The sequence below is a fragment of the Trachypithecus francoisi genome, unplaced genomic scaffold, assembly GCF_009764315.1.
Source record: "Trachypithecus francoisi isolate TF-2019V2 unplaced genomic scaffold, Tfra_2.0 Lachesis_group5, whole genome shotgun sequence".
NCBI classification, from domain to species: Eukaryota; Metazoa; Chordata; class Mammalia; order Primates; family Cercopithecidae; genus Trachypithecus; species Trachypithecus francoisi.
This window is the reverse complement of record NW_022681470.1, coordinates 132,427,155-132,449,304: the sequence shown is the minus strand read 5'-3', so window position 1 is coordinate 132,449,304 and position 22,150 is coordinate 132,427,155. Positions and strand designations below refer to the sequence as shown.

General features: G+C 42.4%; 1 long non-coding RNA gene and 3 pseudogenes across 1 annotated transcript; all 4 read left to right on the top strand.

Annotated features, from left to right (window-relative positions):
- Nucleotides 1-8,655: 8,655 nt before the first annotated feature.
- On the top strand, nt 8,656-9,361 carry LOC117076460 (annotated as a pseudogene).
- A 256-nt stretch (nt 9,362-9,617) lies between these two features.
- Nucleotides 9,618-11,094, top strand: LOC117076461 (annotated as a pseudogene).
- Nucleotides 11,095-12,773: 1,679 nt separating this feature from the next.
- LOC117076458 lies at nt 12,774-15,630 on the top strand (annotated as a pseudogene).
- A 469-nt stretch (nt 15,631-16,099) lies between these two features.
- Nucleotides 16,100-22,080, top strand: LOC117076463. Its single transcript, XR_004434371.1, has 3 exons — nt 16,100-17,308; nt 17,544-17,546; nt 22,069-22,080. It is a non-coding gene; the product is annotated as an uncharacterized LOC117076463 (long non-coding RNA).
- Nucleotides 22,081-22,150: the final 70 nt, after the last annotated feature.

Genomic DNA, 22,150 nt, shown 5'->3' with positions numbered 1-22,150 from the left:
ATTTCTGTGGGAGGTCACACACTTAGAAGAGTGCCCACTATACGGCAAAACCCCCAGTAGTACCAGACAGCTTTGGGAGCCCTAGGAGGAGGGTGGGCATTGGTGCAGGTGTGCAAGAGTGGCCCGCTGGGGAGGGCAGGACAGAAGCAGTAACAGCAGACTGCAGTGGGGAGCAGGTCTGAGCCCAGTGGACAGTCTTAGGTCCTGATGGACATTCAGGGAACCAGATCCCGTGTTCCTGACCTTGAGGCTGTACAGACCCCAGGGAGCAAGCCCAGACTGGATGAAGCTCAAAAGGAAGGAAGGAGGAGGCGGAATTTGGCCTGAGACCTGCTGTGCGCTTTCTCTGATCCTCCCACCCTGTCCTTGAAAGAGAGAGTGCCTCTGGCTATGCCTTGGTTTCCTTGTCTGTAAGGTGGGAGGAATCCTGTAGTTGGGAGAGGTTCAGGGAGCATTCCTGGCACAAAGCAAGTGCATAATTAACATTGGCTGAGAGTTGGGCACCATGGCTCACACCTGTAATCCCAACGCTTTGGGAGGCTGAGGCAGGAGGATCACTTGAGACCAGGAGTTCAAGACCAGCCTGGGCAACATAGCAAGACCCCCCTGTTTCTACAAAAATAGGAAAATTGACCAAGCATGGTGGCACACACCTATGGTCCGAGCTACTCGGGGGGCTGAGGCAGGAGGATCAATTGAGCCCAGGAGGTTGAGGCTACAGTGAGCTAAGATCACACTGGTGCTCTCCAACCTGGGCAGCCACAGAGTGAGACACTGTCTCTTAAAACAAAATAGGCTGGGTAGGGTGGCTCATGCCTCTAATCCCAACACTTTGGGAGGCTGAGGCAGGTGGACCATTTGAGGTCAGGAGTTCAAGACCAGCCTGGCCAACATGGTGAAACCCCGTCTCCCCTAAAAGTACAAAAATTGGCCAGGCGGTAGTGGTGTACACGTGTAATCCCAGCTACTCAGGAGGCTGAGGCAGGAGAATCGCTTGAGCCTGGAAGGCAGAGGTAGCCATGAGCCCAGATTGCACCCCTGTCCCGCATGAACCTATACAAGGTGTTATTTAATTCATGCTTGTAAGACATATAAATAATTAATTACATGCACACCCTCACACCTTAACCCTAAACATAACAAATTAACTCATCTCAAACCCCCCCTCCCCCCATCTCCGACCGCTCCCACATAATTTGCCTTTGCCAAACCCCAAAAACAAAAGCCTGCTACCTAGCCGAAGATTGCATTTTATCTTTAGGGTGTACACAACCTCAGCTGCCACCCCCTCAACTAATAAAATTTTTTATTCACCACCCTTAGCACCTCCCCCACACCCCAAACAACCCCCAAAGATAGTGCTCACAACAACCACTACCACGTTTATGTAGCTTAATAAATCCAAAGCAAGACACTGAAAATGCCTAGACGGGCTTATAAACCCCATAAACAAACAGGTTTGGTCCCGGCCTTTCTATTAACTTCTAGCAAGATTACACATGCAAGCATCCCCGCTCCAGTGAAGACACCCTACAAATCACCCTGATTAAAAGGAGTAAGTATCAAGCACGCTTAATGCAGCTCAAGACACTTTGCTTAGCCACACCCCTACGGGAAACAGCAGTGACTAATATTTAGCAATAAACGAAAGTTTAACTAAGCTATGCTATTCTAGGGTTGGTCAATTTCCTGCCAGCCACCGCGGCCATACGATTGACCCGAGCTAATAGACATCGGCGTAAAGGGTGTTTTAGACAAATCCAACTAAATAAAGCTAAACTCTCTCTAAACTGTAAAATCCTAGCCAACATAAAATAAACTACGAAGGTGGCTTTAAAAATCTGAATACACGGCCGGGCGCGGTGGCTCAAGCCTGTAATCCCAGCACTTTGGGAGGCCCAGACGGGTGGATCATGAGGTCAGGAGATCGAGACCATCCTGGCTAACACGGTGAAACCCCGTCTCTACTAAAAATACAAAAACTAGCCGGGCGAGGTGGCGGGCGCCTGTAGTCCCAGCTACTGGGGAGGCTGAGGCAGGAGAATGGCGTAAAACCCGGGAGGCGGAGCTTGCAGTGAGCTGAGACAGAGCGAGACTCCGCCTCAAAAAAAAAAAAAAAAAAATCTGAATACACTATAGCTAAGACCCAAACTGGGATTAGACACCCCACTATGCTTAGCCCTAAACTTTAATAGTTAAAATAACAAAACTACTCGCCAGAATACTACAAGCAACAGCTTAAAACTCAAAGGACTTGGCGGTGCTTCATATCCCCCTAGAGGAGCCTGTTCTATAATCGATAAACCCCGATATACCCCACCACCTCTTGCTCAGCCTATATACCGCCATCTTCAGCAAACCTCAACAAGAGACATAAAGTAAGCACAAACGCCCGCGCAAAGACGTTAGGTCAAGGTGTAGCTTATGAGTTGGGAGAAATGGGCTACATTTTCTACCCCAGAAAATTCCACGATAACTCTTATGAAACCTAAGAGTCCAAGGAGGATTTAGTAGTAAACTAAGAATAGAGTGCTTAGTTGAATCAGGCCATGAAGCACGCACACACCGCCCGTCGCTCTCCTCAAATATATTTAAGAATAATCTAACTAAATACTCTAACACTTATATAGAGGAGATAAGTCGTAACATGGTAAGTGTACTGGAAGGTGCACTTGGATAAATCAAGGCATAGCTCAGCACAAAGCATCCGGCTTACACCCGGAAGACATCAACATCATTTGATTGCCTTGAGCCAATACTAGCCCAAAAATCCAATCAGTACTAATATCAACTTATAAGTATATTAAATCATTTACAAATATAAAAGTATAGGTGATAGAAAATTTATTCTGGCGCTATAGATAGAGTACCGCAAGGGAAAGATGAATAAAGAGATAACAAGCACAAAATAGCAAGGACTCACCCCTATACCTTCTGCATAATGAACTAACTAGAAATTATTTTGCAAAGAGAACTAAAGCCAAACACCCCGAAACCAGACGAGCTACCCAAAAACAGCTAAAAGAGCACACCCATCTATGTGACAAAATAGTGGGGAGATTTCTGGGTAGAGGTGATACGCCTATCGAGCCTGGTGATAGCTGGTTATCCAAGATAGAATCTTAGTTCAGCTTTAAGCCTACCCACAGAACTATTAATCTTCCTGTAAGCTTAATTGTTAGTCTAAAGAGGGACAGCTCTTTAGACACTAGGAAAAAACCTTATGTAGAGAGTAAAAACTTCAACTTCCATAGTTGGCCTAAAAGCAGCCATCAATTAAGAAAGCGTTCAAGCTCAACTCTAACCACCTGAAGAAATTCCAAACATCTTACTGAACTCCTCACATTACATTGGATTAATCTATCATATTATAGAAGCAATAATGCTAGCATTAGTAACACGAATAAATTCTCCTGTGCATAAGCCTAAATCAGACCGAAAGCCTCACTGATATCTAACAGCCAAGTGCTAATAACTATAAACAAATCAGCACTGTATATACTGTTGACCCAACACAGGCATGCCCTCAAGGAAAGGTTTAAAAAAGTAAAAGGAACTCGGCAAATATAACCCCGCCTGTTTACCAAAAACATCACCTCTAGCATTACTAGTATTAGAGGCACTGCCTGCCCGGTGACACATGTTTAACGGCCGCGGTACCCTGACCGTGCAAAGGTATCATAATCACTTGTTCTTTAAATAGGGACTTGTATGAATGGCAACACGAGGGTTCAACTGTCTCTTACTTTCAACCAGTGAAATTGACCTGTCCGTGAAGAGGCGGACATAAAATAATAAGACGAGAAGACCCTGTGGAGCTTTAACTTACTAATGCAAACAAAACTAATATAAATCCACGGACTTAATACACTCTGTCCCTGCATTAGAACTTTTGGTTGGGGTGACCTCGGAGCATAACCAAACCTCCGAATAAACTATGCCAAGACCATACAAGTCAAAGCGAGCCACTATATATAATTGATCCAATAACTTGACCAACGGAATAAGTTACCCCAGGGATAACAGCGCAATCCTATCCCAGAGTCCATATCGACGATAGGGTTTACGACCTCGATGTTGGATCAGGACATCCTGATGGTGCAGCAGCTATCAAGGGTTCGTTTGTTCAACGATTAAAGTCCTACGTGATCTGAGTTCAGACCGGAGCAATCCAAGTCGGTTTCTATCTATTCTACATTTCTCCCTGTACGAAAGGACAAGAGAAATAGGGCCCACTTCACAAAGTGCCCTCCTTTCATAAATGACCTAGTCTTAATTTAACAAAAACCCACAAACACAACCCAAGAACAGGGATTGTTAAGATGGCAGAGCCCGGTAATTGCATAAAACTTAAGACTTTATAATCAGAGGTTCAACTCCTCTTCTTAGCACTATGTTCACAATAAATCTCCTACTTATTACTTTACCAATCCTGGCCGCCATAGCCTTCCTTACACTTACTGAACGAAAACTACTAGGCTATATACAACTACGTAAGGGACCCAATGTTGTAGGTCCCTACGGGCTACTACAACCCTTTGCCGATGCAATAAAGCTCTTCACCAAAGAACCCCTAAAACCCTCAACCTCTACCACTACCCTCTATATTATTGCACCAGCCCTGGCCTTTTCCATTGCCCTCCTCCTATGAATACCCCTTCCCATAACCAACTCTCTAATTAACCTTAATCTTGGACTTCTATTTATTCTAGCTACATCTAGCCTAGCTGTTTATTCTATTTTATGATCAGGATGGGCATCAAATTCAAACTACGCATTAATCGGAGCACTACGAGCAGTTGCCCAAACAATTTCATACGAAGTAACCCTTGCCATCATTCTACTATCAGTCTTACTAATAAGCGGCTCATTTAATCTTCATGCACTTATTACAACACAAGAGCACCTTTGACTTCTCCTACCATCATGACCTTTAGCTATAATATGATTTACTTCTACATTGGCAGAAACCAACCGAGCCCCTTTTGATCTCACAGAAGGAGAATCAGAACTAGTATCAGGCTTTAATATTGAATATGCTGCAGGTCCATTCGCCCTTTTCTTCATAGCCGAATATATAAATATCATTATAATAAATGCCCTAACAACCACAAATTTCCTAGGTACGCTATACCCTATTTACTCACCAGAACTATTCACAACGTGCTTTATTACCAAAACACTCCTCCTAACCTCCTCATTTCTATGAATTCGAGCAACCTATCCTCGATTCCATTACGACCAACTTATACACTTATTATGAAAAAATTTTCTCCCCCTTACACTAGCATTCCTCATATGATATATTTCAATTCCCATTACAACCTCTGGTATCCCCCCTCAAAACTAGAAATATGTCTGACAAAAGAGTTACTTTGATAGAGTAAATAATAGAGGTGCTTAACCCTCTTATTTCTAGAACTATAGGCATCGAACCTACTCCTGAGAATTCAAACTCCTCCGTGCTACCTATTACACCTCATTCTAAGTAAGGTCAGCTAAATAAGCTATCGGGCCCATACCCCGAAAATGTTGGTTATACCCTTCCCATACTAATTAACCCACTAGCCCAATTTGTTATTTATTTTACCATAGTTATAGGCACTTTCATTACATCACTTAGCTCCCACTGGTTTCTTGCCTGGGCGGGCCTGGAAATAAACATATTAGCTTTCACCTCAATCTTAATTAAAAAAGCAAACTCTCGCTCCACAGAAGCTGCCACTAAATATTTCCTTGTACAATCCACCGCATCTATAATTCTCATAATAGCAATTACATACAATAACCTATTCCCCGGACAGTGAACCATAATAAATAATCCTAACCAACTCTCATCCCTAATTATAATACTAGCACTTGCTATAAAACTAGGGATAGCCCCCTTTCACTTTTGAGTTCCAGAAGTTACCCAAGGAACACCCTTAATTCCCGGCTTACTTCTCCTTACATGACAAAAACTAGCTCCTATTTCAATTATATACCAAATATACCCATCAATTAATACAAGCACTCTTCTAACCCTATCAACCCTATCCATTATAGCAGGCAGCTGAGGAGGCCTCAATCAAACACAACTACGTAAAATTCTAGCATATTCTTCAATTACACATATAGGCTGAATAATAATAACACTAACATATAATCCAAATATTACAATTTTTTATCTACTTGCATACATTATTCTAACAACTACCGCATTCCTAGCCCTAAGCCTGAATTCAAACACCACAACCCTGATATTATCACGCACATGAAATAAATTAACCTGATTAATACCACTAATAGCATCTACTCTTCTATCCATAGGAGGCCTACCCCCACTAACAGGCTTTCTGCCCAAATGAATTACCATCCAAGAACTTACAAAAAATAACAACTTTATTATACCCACTATTATAATTATTATAGCTCTACTCAATTTATATTTTTATCTACGCCTAATTTACACCACCTCTATAACACTACTCCCTACATCCAATAATACAAAAATAAAATGACAATTCGAAAATACAAAACCCATACCTCTCATCCCTCCACTCATTATTCTTACTACCTTCCTCTTACCATTGTCCCCAACAACTCTATTTTCTAGAAATTTAGGTTAAATAAGACCGAAAGCCTTCAAAGCTCTCAGTAAGTTAAGTATACTTAATTTCTGAACTATATTAAGGACTGCAAAACTCTACTCTGCATCAACTGAACGCAAATCAGCCACTTTAATTAAGCTAAGCCCTTACTAGATCAATGGGATTCAAACCCACAAAAACTTAGTTAACAGCTAAGCACCCTAATCAGCTGGCTTTAATCTACTTCTCCGCCGCAGGGAAAAAAAGGCGGGAGAAGCCCCGGCAGAGATCTTAAGCTGCTCCTTTGAATTTGCAATTCAACATGAAAATCACCTCGGGGCTGGTAAAAAGAGGGCTCAACCTCTGTCCTTAGATTTACAGCCTAATGCTTACTCAGCCATTTTACCTTTTTTCACCTATGCTCATTAACCGCTGGCTATTCTCCACAAATCACAAAGATATTGGAACCTTATATTTATTATTTGGCGCATGAGCTGGAACCGCAGGCATAGCTATAAGCCTTCTTATCCGAGCCGAATTAGGCCAACCCGGTAATCTATTAGGCAACGACCATATCTACAATGTTATTGTTACAGCCCATGCATTTGTCATAATTTTCTTTATAGTTATACCCATCATAATTGGAGGATTCGGAAACTGACTAGTACCTTTAATAATTGGCGCTCCTGATATAGCATTTCCCCGTCTAAACAACATAAGCTTCTGACTTCTTCCACCCTCCTTCCTACTTCTTCTCGCATCAGCCATAGTAGAAGCAGGTGCAGGAACAGGTTGAACGGTTTATCCTCCTTTAGCAGGAAACCTATCCCACCCAGGAGCTTCTGTAGACTTAACCATTTTCTCGCTTCACCTAGCAGGCATCTCCTCTATCATAGGGGCTATTAACTTTATTACAACTATTATTAATATAAAACCTCCTGCAATATCTCAATATCAAACCCCCCTATTCGTTTGATCAGTCCTAATCACGGCAGTCCTGCTTCTCCTGTCCATCCCTGTATTAGCCGCCGGCATTACAATATTATTAACGGATCGTAACCTCAATACCACTTTCTTCGACCCTGCCAGAGGAGGAGATTCTATTCTATATCAACACCTATTTTGATTCTTCGGTCACCCCGAAGTCTATATCCTTATTCTGCCTGGGTTTGGGATAATCTCTCACATCGTAACATATTACTCTGGAAAAAAAGAGCCATTCGGGTATATAGGAATAGTCTGAGCTATAATATCAATTGGATTCTTAGGCTTTATTGTGTGAGCTCACCACATGTTTACAGTTGGTATAGACGTGGATACACGAGCCTATTTTACTTCTGCCACTATAATTATTGCAATTCCAACTGGCGTCAAAGTCTTTAGCTGGCTCGCTACACTACACGGAGGAAATATCAAGTGATCTCCCGCAATACTCTGAGCCCTAGGTTTCATCTTCCTCTTCACCGTGGGGGGTCTAACTGGCATTGTACTAGCAAACTCATCACTAGACATCGTACTACACGACACCTACTATGTAGTAGCTCATTTCCATTATGTCCTATCAATAGGAGCTGTCTTTGCTATTATAGGAGGCTTTATTCACTGATTCCCCCTGTTCTCAGGCCATACTCTGGATCAGGTCTGCGCCAAAGCCCACTTTACTATCATATTTGTAGGCGTAAATATAACTTTCTTCCCACAACACTTCCTTGGCTTATCCGGAATGCCGCGACGCTATTCCGACTATCCTGATGCCTACACTACATGAAATATTGTATCATCTGTAGGCTCCTTCATTTCCCTAGTAGCAATACTATTAATGGTTTATATAATCTGAGAAGCCTTTGCCTCAAAACGCAAAGTGCTATTAATTGAACAACCTACCTCTAACCTAGAGTGACTATATGGCTCTCCTCCACCGTACCATACATTTGATGAACCAGCTTTCATCAAAGTTAAATAAAAAAGGAAGGAGTCGAACCTTCTGAGACTGGTTTCAAGCCAATCCTATAACCCTTATAACTTTTTCAATAAGATATTAGAAAAATTATTTCATAGCTTTGTCAAAGCTAAGTTATAGGATATGCCCTATATATCTTATATGGCCCATCCAGTTCAACTAGGCCTACAAGATGCCACATCCCCTATCATAGAAGAACTAATCGCATTCCATGACCATGCCTTTATAATCGTAGCCTCAATCAGCTTCCTAGTCTTGTACGTCCTATCATCTGTACTCACAACAAAACTAACCAATACTAATATTACAGATGCCCAAGAGATAGAAACTATTTGAACCATCTTGCCCGCAGTTATCCTGGTCTTAATTGCTCTCCCGTCCCTACGTATTCTCTACTTAACAGACGAAATTAATAACCCCTCCTTTACCATCAAATCAATTGGACATCAATGGTACTGAACCTATGAGTATACAGACTATGGGGGCTTAATCTTCAATTCTTATATACTTCCACCACTATTCTTAAACCCAGGGGACCTTCGACTTCTAGAAGTTGATAACCGAGTAGTACTTCCAATCGAAGCTCCTGTCCGTATAATAATTACATCCCAAGACGTCTTACACTCATGGACCATTCCCACACTGGGCCTAAAAACAGATGCAATTCCCGGGCGCTTAAACCAAACTACATTTACTGCCATACGACCAGGTGTCTACTACGGACAATGCTCAGAAATCTGCGGCGCGAACCACAGCTTTATACCAATTGTTGCAGAACTAATTCCCCTAAAAATTTTTGAGATAGGACCTGTATTCACCCTATAAATATACTGCACTTATTCTACTTAGTCTGCTCCTAAAATATCAAGACCCACTGTATAGCTGCCACAGCATTAGCCTTTTAAGTTAAAGACCGGGAAAAACATTCTTCTCTACAGTGAAATGCCCCAACTAAACACATCTACATGATTTATTACTATCATAACCATGCTACCCACACTATACCTTATTATACAACTAAAACTATTAAATATAAGTTATTATTTTTCCCCATCACAAAAAACCTCTAATATACAAAAATTTAACAACCCCTGACAATTAAAATGAACGAAAATTTATTTACCCCCTTTACAACTCCATCACTCCTAGGCTTGCCCGTTGTGATTCCCATCATTCTATTTCCTGTATTATTAATTCCAACTTCTAAGGATCTTATCAATAACCGACTAATTACTATTCAACAAAATCTAACTCAAATAATTCTAAAACAAATAATAGCAGCACAGAACACCAAAGGACAAACCTGATCTCTAATATTAATATCTCTATTTATTTTCATTGCTATAACAAATCTCCTTGGAGTCTTACCTCACTCATTTACGCCTACCGCTCAACTATCCATAAATCTAGCCATGGCAATTCCTCTGTGAGCAGTTACAGTGATTACAGGTCTTCGTTTCAAAACCAAAAGCTCTTTAGCTCACTTTTTACCACAGGGCACACCCACACCTCTTATTCCCATACTAGTAGTTATCGAAACTATTAGCTTATTTATTCAACCAGTAGCCCTAGCTGTACGCCTAACCGCTAATATTACAGCAGGACATCTGCTTATACATCTAATCGGAAATGCTGCACTGACATTATCAATCAGCAATTTCCTTGCAACCCCACTAGTTCTAGCACTCCTAATATTACTAACAATTCTAGAGACTGCAGTTGCCCTAATCCAGGCCTACGTCTTCACACTCTTGGTAAGCCTTTACCTACATGACAACACTTAATGACTCACCAAACTCACCCCTACCATATAGTCAAACGTAGCCCATGACCACTGACAGGAGCTCTCTCAGCCCTCTTAATAGCATCAGGCTTAATTATATGATTCCACTTTTATTCTATAACCCTACTAACATTAGGACTATTAACCAACATGTTAACGATATACCAATGGTGACGTGATATTGTCCGAGAAAGTACTTATCAAGGCCACCATACAACACCAGTTCAAAAAGGCCTCCGTTATGGAATAGTTTTATTTATTACTTCAGAGGTCTTCTTCTTCGCTGGTTTCTTCTGAGCATTTTACCACTCAAACCTTGCCCCCACACCACACTTAGGAGGACACTGACCACCGACAGGCATTATCCCCCTAAATCCTCTAGAAGTACCCCTTCTAAATACCTCCGTACTACTTGCATCAGGAGTTACAATTACTTGAGCCCATCACAGCTTAATAGAAAATAACCGAAAACAAATAATCCAAGCCCTATTCACTACAATTTTATTAGGCATCTACTTCACCTTACTACAGATCTCAGAGTACTATGAAGCACCCTTTACTATCTCTGACGGTATTTATGGCTCAACATTTTTTATTGCTACCGGCTTCCATGGACTCCACGTCATTATTGGATCTACATTTCTCATCGTTTGTTTTATTCGCCAACTATTATATCACTTTACATCAAATCACCACTTTGGCTTTGAGGCCGCCGCTTGATATTGACACTTTGTAGACGTCGTCTGACTCTTTCTCTATATCTCTATTTACTGATGAGGTTCTTATCCTTTTAGTATAATTAGTACAGCTGACTTCCAATCAACTAGTTTCGACGATATTCGAAAAAGGATAATTAACCTAGTATTAGCCCTAACAATTAATACCCTTCTAACCCTGCTACTGATAATCATCATATTCTGGCTACCCCAGCTGAGTTCTTACGCAGAAAAAGCTAACCCTTATGAATGTGGATTTGACCCACTAAACTCTGCCCGCATTCCTTTCTCCATAAAGTTCTTTCTAGTCGCCATCACCTTTCTACTATTTGATTTAGAAATTGCCCTACTATTACCCCTACCATGAGCCCTCCAATCAACAAATCTTCCTATAATAGTTAAGTCATCAATTATATTAATTACCATTCTAACCCTTAGCCTAGCCTATGAATGAACCCAAAAAGGGCTAGACTGGACTGAATTGGTAAGTAGTTTAAATAAAACAAATGATTTCGACTCATTAGATTATGATAATCATACTAACCAAATGCCCATTGTCTATATAAATATTATGCTAGCATTCATCATCTCGCTCCTAGGCATATTAACCTACCGCTCGCACCTAATATCATCCCTACTATGCCTGGAAGGAATAATACTCTCACTATTTATTATAACTACCCTCATAGCCTTAAACATACACTTTCCTCTGGCTAATATTGTACCCATTGCCCTACTAGTGTTCGCCGCCTGTGAAGCAGCAGTAGGTCTTGCCTTATTAATTTCAATCTCAAACACATATGGCCTAGACCACATTCACAACCTAAGCTTACTTCAATGTTAAAAATAATTTGCCCCACAATTATATTATTACCAATAACATGATTTTCTAAAAACAATATAATCTGAATTAACTTAACCACACACAGCTTAATTAGCCTCATCCCTATTCTATTCTTCAACCAAACTAACAACAATCTTATTAGTTATTCAACTTATTTGTCTTCCGACCCACTATCAACACCCCTTCTAACACTAACCGCCTGACTCTTACCCCTCATGGTTATAGCAAGCTAATATCATCTACACGACGAGAGTCCTTTACGAAAAAAGCTCTATCTCTCCATAATAATTTTTCTACAAACTTCCCTAATCATAACATTTATAGCCACAGAATTAATCTTATTTTATATGTTATTTGAAACCACCCTCATCCCCACCCTAATTATTATTACTCGATGGGGCAATCAAGCAGAACGCCTCAACGCAAGTACATACTTTCTATTCTATACACTAGCTGGTTCTCTCCCCTGACTAATTATATTGATATACACACAAAACAGTCTAGGCTCATTAAATATTACACTACTAACACTCACAGCCCAAAAACTAACAACCACATGATCCCACAACTTAACTTGACTAGCATGTATAATAGCCTTCATAGTGAAGATACCTCTATATGGCCTACACTTATGACTTCCCAAGGCCCACGTTGAAGCTCCTATCGCCGGATCAATAGTCCTTGCCGCAGTACTTTTAAAACTAGGTGGCTATGGTATAATCCGACTCACCTCAATCCTCAATCCCCTAACAGAATATATGGCTTATCCATTCCTTATATTATCTCTATGGGGCATGATTATAACAAGCTCAACTTGCCTCCGACAAACGGACCTGAAATCGCTTATCGCATACTCTTCCGTAAGCCATATAGCCCTGGTAATTATGGCCTCCCTTATCCAAACCCCCTGAAGCTTTACCAGCGCTATTATCCTTATAATTGCCCACGGACTTACTTCATCTATATTATTCTGCCTAGCAAATTCAAACTACGAACGAACCCATAGTCGCATTATAATACTTTCTCGAGGACTTCAAACCCTACTTCCACTCATAGCCTTCTGATGATTCATGGCAAGCCTCACTAATTTAGCCTTACCCCCTACTATTAATCTAATTGGAGAATTATTAGTAGTAATAACTTAATTCTCTTGATCACACATTACCATTATATTTACAGGACTAAATATACTAATCACTGCCCTTTATTCCTTGCATATATTTACCACAACACAACGAGGAATACTCACCTTCCACATCACTAATATAAAACCCTCCTTCACACGAGAAAATATACTAATATTTATACATATTTCCCCTATAATTCTTCTATCCCTCAACCCCAGTATTATTATAGGTTTCACCCCCTGTAAATATAGTTTAACCAAAACATTAGATTGTGAATCTAAATACAGAAGCCCACTACTTCTTATTTACCGAGAAAGCTTGCAAGGACTGCTAATCCATGCCCCCGTACTTAATAAGATGGCTATCTCAACTTTTAAAGGATAACAGCTATCCATTGGTCTTAGGAACCAAAAATATTGGTGCAACTCCAAATAAAAGTAGTAACATGCACACCTCCATTGTTATGCTAACCCTAACTTCCCTAGTCTTCCCGGCTATTATAACCCTTATTAAACCCAGCAAAAACTACTTATACCCTAACTATGTAAAAACAACTACAATATATGCCTTTGTTATTAGTCTCCTTCCTACAGCTCTATACATTTTCCTAGACCAAGATACAATTATCTCAAACTGACATTGAACAACTATTCAATCACTAGAACTAGTACTGAGCTTCAAACTGGACTATTTCTCCATAATATTTATCCCAATTGCACTATTCGTTACTTGGTGCATTATAGAATTTTCACTATGGTATATAAGCTCAGACCCAAACATCAATCAATTCTTCAAATATCTCCTCATTTTCCTCATCACTATATTAATTTTAATTACCGCCAATAATCTCTTTCAACTCTTCATTGGATGAGAAGGTGTAGGAATTATATCCTTTTTACTAATTAGCTGATGATATGCTCGAACAGACGCCAACACAGCAGCAACTCAAGCAATCTTATATAATCGTATTGGTGACATTGGCCTCGTTCTAGCTATAACATGATTTCTCCTTCATTATAACTCATGAGACTTTCAACAAATATTCATCTTGGATTCTAGCCCAAATTTTCTACTACTAGTAGGTCTCCTCTTAGCAGCAACAGGAAAATCAGCTCAACTTGGCCTTCACCCTTGACTACCCTCTGCTATAGAAGGCCCAACCCCAGTTTCAGCCCTACTCCATTCTAGCACTATAATAGTAGCTGGAGTGTTTTTACTCATCCGCTTTCACCCCATAATAGAAAACAATATACTAATTCAAAGCCTCACACTATGCCTAGGAGCCATTACCACCATTTTTATAGCAATCTGCGCTCTAACACAAAATGATATTTAAAAAATTGTAGCTTTCTCCACCTCAAGTCAACTAGGGTTAATGATAGTTACCATCGGCATTAATCAACCACACCTAGCATTTCTACATATCTGTACCCACGCCTTCTTTAAAGCCATACTATTTATTTGTTCCGGGTCTATTATTCACAATCTAAACAATGAACAAGACATTCGAAAAATAGGGGGCCTATTTAAAATAATACCCCTTACCTCAACTTCCCTGACTATTGGCAGTCTAGCACTTACAGGTATGCCATTTCTTACAGGCTTCTACTCCAAAGATCTTATCATCGAAACTGCAAACACGTCATATACCAATGCCTGAGCCCTATCTATAACTCTCATCGCCACTTCCCTGACAAGCGCCTACAGCACTCGGACCATTATCCTCACACTAACAGGACAACCTCGCTTTTCAACCTCAGTCTATATTAATGAAAATAACCCAACCCTACTAAATCCTATAAAACGTCTAACAATAGGCAGCTTACTCGCAGGATTTCTCATCATCAATAATATCACCCCCACTATACTCCCCCAACTAACAATACCTCTTTACCTAAAACTCCTGGCCCTATGCGTAGCCGCCTTAGGCTTTCTAATAGCCTTAGACCTAACCCTTATAACCAATAATCTTAAAACAGATACTCCATCACATATATTTAAATTCTCCAACATGTTGGGGTATTACCCGACTACAGTTCACCGAATAATCCTTATCAAAATTTAATCATAAGCCAAAACCTGGCCTTTCTCTTACTAGACTTAATCTGACTAGAAAAATCAATACCCAAAACAATGTCATATACCCACACTATTACCTCCATAATCACAACCACCCAAAAAGGCATAATTAAACTTTATTTCCTCTCTTTCCTTATCCCCCTCATTTTAGTTCCACTTTTAATAATATAGCCTATTACCTCGAGTAATTTCAATGACAATATATACACCAACAAACAATGTTCAACCAACAACCACCACTAACCAACGCCCATAGTCATATAAAGCACCCGCACCAATAGAATCCTCGCGAATTAGCCCTGACCCCTCTCCTTCAAAAATCACCCAACTCCCCATATTATTAAAGTTAACTACCACCAACTCATCATAGTCTAATACCCATAAAATTAACCCTGCCTCTATTGCTAATCCAACTAATAGACTACCCAGAACCTCAAACCCTGAAACCCACGCTTCAGGGTATTCCTCAATAGCCATTGCAGTAGTATAACCAAAAACAACCATTATACCTCCCAAATAAATTAAAAACATTATTAAACCTATATAAGTACCCCCATAATTCAAAATAATAACACAACCAATGATACCGCTAACAATCAATGCCAGACCCCCGTAGATAGGAGAGGGCTTAGAAGAAAACCCCACAAACCCTATAACCAATAGTACACTCAATAAAAATAAAATATATGTCATCGTTTTCACATGGGCTCCCACCATGACTAATGATATGAAAAACCATCGTTGTAATTCAACTACAAAAACACTAATGACATCTACGTGCAAATCCAATTTAATTATAAAACTAGTTAATCATTCTCTTATTGATTTACCCGCTCCATCAAATATCTCTGCATGATGAAACTTCGGTTCCCTACTAGCGACCTGCTTAATTTTACAATTTATTACAGGCCTATTTCTAGCAATACATTACTCACCAGACACCTCCTCTGCCTTCTCCTCTATCACACACATTACCCGAGACGTAAACTATGGCTGAATTATCCGCTACCTCCATGCTAACGGCGCCTCTATATTCTTTATCTGCCTATTTCTCTGTAGGCCGAGGCATATATTATGGATCATTTCTTCTCCTTGAAACCTGAAATATCGGCATTGCACTATTACTTATAACCATAGCAACAGCCTTCATGGGCTACGTACTCCCATGAGGACAAATATCATTCTGAGGTGCCACAGTAATCACAAATTTATTATCCGCAATTCCATATATTGGAACTAACCTCGTTCAATGGGTTTGAGGGGGGTATTCCATCGAGAATCCAACCCTTACACGATTCTTTACCCTTCACTTTACCCTACCCTTCATTATCATAATCTTCACAGTCTTACATCTACTTTTCCTACACGAAACAGGATCAAATAACCCCTGTGGAATCCCCTCCGATTCAGATAAAATTCCCTTCCACCCCTATTACACAATCAAAGATATCTTAGGCATAGTCCTTCTACTCCTCATCCTAATAACATTAGTATTATTTTCACCCAATCTTTTAAGCGATCCGGATAACTACACACCAGCAAACCCACTAAGCACCCCACCCCATATTAAACCAGAGTGATACTTCCTATTCGCGTACGCAATCCTGCGATCTGTTCCTAATAAGTTAGGAGGAGTCCTAGCACTTCTCCTATCCATTCTCATTCTGGCAATTATACCCATACTTCACAAATCCAAACAACAAAGCATAATATTCCGCCCACTCAGCCAATTCCTACTATGATTCCTAATTACAATTCTACTAACTCTCACTTGAATTGGAAGTCAACCAGTAAACCAACCCTTCATTATAATCGGACAAGCAGCATCCATAATATATTTCATCACAATCCTAATCCTAATACCTCTGGCCTCCCTAATCGAAAATAAACTCCTCAAATGAACCTGCCCTCGTAGTATAAGCTAATATACCGGTCTTGTAAACCGGAGATGGATACTTTTCCCTAGGACAACTCAGAAAGAAAGCACCTAACTTCGCCACCAATACCCAAAATTGGCGTTCTATCTAAACTACTTTCTGTATTCTAAGGGGACACAACTCTTAAAGAACAATTTAAGTACAACTTAATTTTATATGCCCTATGTAATTCGTGCATTACTGCTAGTCACCATGGATATTATATAGTACTATAAGTGCTTAACCGTCCATAGAACATACAATTACATATTTACCAGAATTTCTTTTAAGACATGCTTACAAGCAAGAACCCTGTTCTAATAACTCAACTGTAACACATAATCCTCAAGTACTCAAAGCCCCTGGTATGAACCACTAGAATATCAACTAAGCTGAAACTCCACCACCGTACATAGTACATTCTATTCTTTACCGGACATGGTACATCACCACTAAGCCCTTATTAACAGTCCTTTACAATACGGATGATCCCAGTCAATTAGGTGTCCCTTGTTCACCATCCTCCGTGAAATCAATATCCCGCACAAGACTGTGCTCCAGTCTGGGCAAAGAGAGTGAGACCCTGTATCAAAACAAAACAAAATAAAAACAACAACAAAAAAATCAGCTGTAGGAAGGAATGATGATTATAGGAGTTGGGGCATCAAATGGGGCAGAAGTGACTGCAGCACCTGCCCTGTCTGGCTACAAACAGCCCAGGGACTTCCAAGCCCTTCGTGTCTTCTCCGTTGCAGGTCTTAGCACCTAGGCTGTAAATTCAGAGACCACATCTGCGCAGTGGGGTCCTGGGTGTTGGAGAGAGCTGTAGCTTTATAGAGGTGACAAAATCAAAATCTATTTGCCACCGCCTCCTCATAATGTAGCCTAATCTGGGTGTGGGTTATTTCCTGTCTGATAAGTGGCAGGTATATGGCACCTCCGAGTAGTTTTAATTGGCCTTCCTTGGGACACAAATGAGGCTGGGCACCTTTGAAAATGAAGAAGTCATCTGGGATGGTGACTCATGCCTGTAATTCCAGCACTCTGGGAGGCCAAGGCAGGCAGATCACTTGAGGTCAGGAATTCAAGACCAGCCTGGCCAACATGGTAAAACCCCATCTCTACTAAAAATACAAAAATAAGCCAGGCGTGGTGGTGGGCGCCTGTAATCCCAGCTATTCAGGAGGTTGAGGCAGGAGAATCACTGGAGCCCAGGAGGAGGAGGTTGCAGTGAGCTGAGAACACGCCACTGCACTCCAGCCTGGGAGACAAGAGTGAGACTCCATCTCAAAAAAAAAACAACCAGGGCTGGGCGCGTTGGCTCACGCCTGTAATCCCAGCACTTTGGGAGGCCCAGGCAGGTGGATCACTTGAGGCCAGGAGTTCGAGACCAGCCTGGCCAACATGGTGAAACCCCATCTCTACTAAGAATACAAAAGTTAGCTGGGCATGGTGGCAGGTGCCTGTAATCTCAGCTACTGGGGAGGCTGAGGCAGGAGAATTGCTTGAATCCGGCAGGCGGAGGTTGCAACGAGACGAGATGGCGCCACTGCACTCCAGCCTGGGTGACAGAGCAACAAAAACAACACAAAAAACACAAGCAAACAATAAAGCGCAGAAGGCAATTTTCCCAGGTATGGTATCCTAACTGCCCGGACTTCAAGAGCAGGTGTGACATAACGTGTCTTAGAAGAGTGAATTCCAGGCCGGGCGCGGTGGCTCAAGCCTGTAATCCCAGCACTTTGGGAGGCCGAGACGGGCGGATCACGAGGTCAGGAGATCGAGACCATCCTGGCTAATACGGTGAAACCCCGTCTCTACTAAAAATACAAAAACTAGCCGGGCGAGGTGGCGGGCGCCTGTAGTCCCAGCTACTCGGGAGGCTGAGGCAGGAGAATGGCGTAAACCCGGGAGGCGGAGCTTGCAGTGAGCTGAGATCTGGCCACTGCACTCCAGTCCGGGTGACAGAGCGAGACTCCGCCTCAAAAAAAAAAAAAAAAAAAAAAAAGAAGAGTGAATTCCAGAGAGAAGAGAGAGGGCGTGGAACCCGTTAAACCTGCCAACCCCGGGCAGGCGTGATTTCATTATTTAGTTTACATGCCCTGGTCTCTTCTACCCGGGTGGCCTTAAAACCTCAGCTGTGACACAGTGATCTGTTGGCACTGAGCCATCAGTTGGGTCACGTGTCAGAGGCCACCACCAGCTGGTAAGTGACCTAATTGGATTTTCTTTTGAGCTGAAATTCACAAAACAAAAAATGAACCACTATAAGGTGAACAATTCAGTGAGTTTCAGTATATTCGTAATACTGTATAGCCACACCCTTTACCTAATTTCAGCACATTTTCATCCCCTTCGAAAGGAAACCCCATCCCCTTCAGCAGTCATGCCCCATTTCCCCTCCCACAGACCCTGGCAACCACTCATCCGCTTCCTGTCTCTGTGGATTTGCCTGTTCTGGGCGTTTTATATAAATGGAATCATACAACACGTGGCCTTTTGTGTCTGGCTTCTTTCACTCAGCATCATGTTTTTGAGTTTCATCTGGATCAGGACTTCAATATCTTAACAGGACTTCAATCTCTCTCTCTCTCTTTTTTTTTTTTTTTTTTTTGGAGACAGAGTCTCGCTCTGTCACCCAGGCTGGAGTGCAGTGGCATGATCTCGGCTCACTGCAACCTCCGTCTCCTGGATTTGAGCAGTTCTCCTGCCTCAGCTCCCCAAGTACCTGGCATTACAAGCATGCACCACCATGCCCAGCTAATTTTTGTATTTTTAGTAGAGACGGGATTTTGCCATGTTGGCCAAGCTGGTCTCGAACTCCTGACCTCAAGTGATCTGCCTGTCTCAGCCTCCCAAAGTGCTGGGATTACAGGCATGAGCTACCGCGCCTGGCCAGGACTTTAGTATTTCTGATGGCTGAATAAGACTCCAGGCAGGGCACAGTGGCTCACACCTGTAACCCCAGCACTTTGGGAGGCTAAGGCAGGTGGATTGTTTGAGGTCAGGGGTTCAAGACCAGCCCGGGCAACATGGTGAAACCCCCCGTCTCTACTAAAAATACAAAAAGTAGCTGGGCATGGTGTCAGGTGCCTGTAATCCCAGCTATTCGGGAGGCTGAAGCAGGAGAATCACTTGAACCTGGGAGGTAGAGGGTGCAGTGAGCCAAGATCCTGCCACTACACTCCAACCTGGGTGACAGAGCGAGACTCCGTCTCAAAAAAAAAAAAAAAAAAGACTCAAGACTCCACTGATGGACCACACGTTGTTTATCCATTCATCCACTGGACATTTGGGTGGGTTAGCTCCACCCAAACAGCTGAAAAGAGCATTGTGAATCATGCTATGAACTTGCCTATGCAAGCATTTGTTTGAACACCTGTTTTCAGTTCCTTTGGGTAGATACCTAAGAGGGCAATGGCGGGATCATAGGGTCATTCTAGTCCGCATTTGAACCCAGGCCCTCCAGCACCAGAATTCACTCTATTGCATCCAGTGAACCCCAGAATCACCTGGTGTAAAAGGACTAGGGGCTCAGGTGTCTGCATGTCTTACACATGGGAAAAGGGTGGGAGCGTTCAGTTTCCTAGGTGAGTGGGGCGGGGCTAGAGCTCACATCCTTCCAGCACCCTCAATTCTGGAGATCCAGCACCTGGTGGAGGAGGGGATGGGCGGGGATCCTGTCACAGGATGGTACTTTTTTTTTTTTTTTTTTTGTTTGAGATGGAGTCTCACTCTGTCGCGCAGGCTGGAGTGTAGTGGTGCGATCTCTGCTCACTGCAACCTCCGCCTCCCAGGTTCAAGCGATTTTCCTGCCTCAGCCTCCTGAGCAGCTGGGATTACAGGCGCCCGCCACCACACCTGGCTAGTTTTTTTGTCTTTTTGTTTTTTATGAGATGGAGTCTCGCTCTATCTCCCAGACTGGAGTGTAGTGGCATGATCTCTGCTCACTGCAACCTCTACCTCCCAGGTTCAAGTGATTCTCCTGCCTCAGCCTCCCGAATAGCTGGGATTACAGGTGCCCGCCAGTATGCCTGGCTAATTTTTGTATGTTTTAGTAGAGAAAGGGGTTCATCATGTTGGCCAGGCTGGTCTCGAACTCCTGACCTCAGGTGACCCACCCACTGTGGCCTTGGCAGGTGCTGGGATTACCAGCATGAGCCGCCCACCTCGGCCTTCCAAAGTGCTGGGATTACAGGGGTAAGGCACCCCGCCCAGCCAACACGGGACTTTTGGTTTCGGCTCTGTTCCGGCTCCTTCCCAGCCAGCAACTCCCTTCCTGGGGCCCATGACTTGGAGAACCCAGGGGGCCAATAGGGTGAGCATAGACTCTGAATCAAAGTCCGAGGATTTATCAGTAAGAAAGTGTGTGCTCCCAGTACCACTGGGAACAGTAAAGCCACATTTGACACTATGACATTTCCGGTAACTGCCCTCCATACAGTTTTAATCATGCATTTGCTCTGAGGGTTCACTCCCAAACCTCTCCCATCTAAATGACCCAGGAGCTATTTCTTACATTTTACAGGTGAGGAAACTGAGGCACAGCCAGGCCACGTATACATCTCGGCTTCCTCCTCGGGAAGAAACAGGGATGAAGGAGAAAGGAGGGGCTTCCTGAAACCATAGCCCAGCTCACACACCTGGACTTCCCCAACCCAAGAGCTCCCAACGCAGGGTCCAGGCTAGAATATTCTAGAGATTCAGAGGCAGCATAGGGCAGGGTTTGAATCCTAGCCAACCCCAAACCTAAAAATCTACAAATCTGAGGCCAGATGCAGTGGCTCACGTCTATAATTCAGCACTTTGGGGATCTGAGGCAGGCGGGTCACTTGAGGCCCACAGTTAAGACCAGCCTGGGCAACATATCAAAACCCCATATCTAGAAAAATGACAAAAAATTAGCCAGGCATGCTGGCGGGTGCCTGTAGTCCCAGCTACTCAGGAGGCTGAGGTGGGAGGATCGCTTGAACTGGGAAGGTCAACATTGTAGCGAGCCGATTTCACACCACTGCACTCTAGCCTGGGTGACAAAACGAGATCCTGTCTCTCAAAAAAAGAAAAAAAGAAAAAGAAAACACTACAAATCTGTCTGATTTTCGACTTCCAGAACCTTTCCAAATGCCAGCAGGTGGCATCTGGATGTCTGGGGGCAC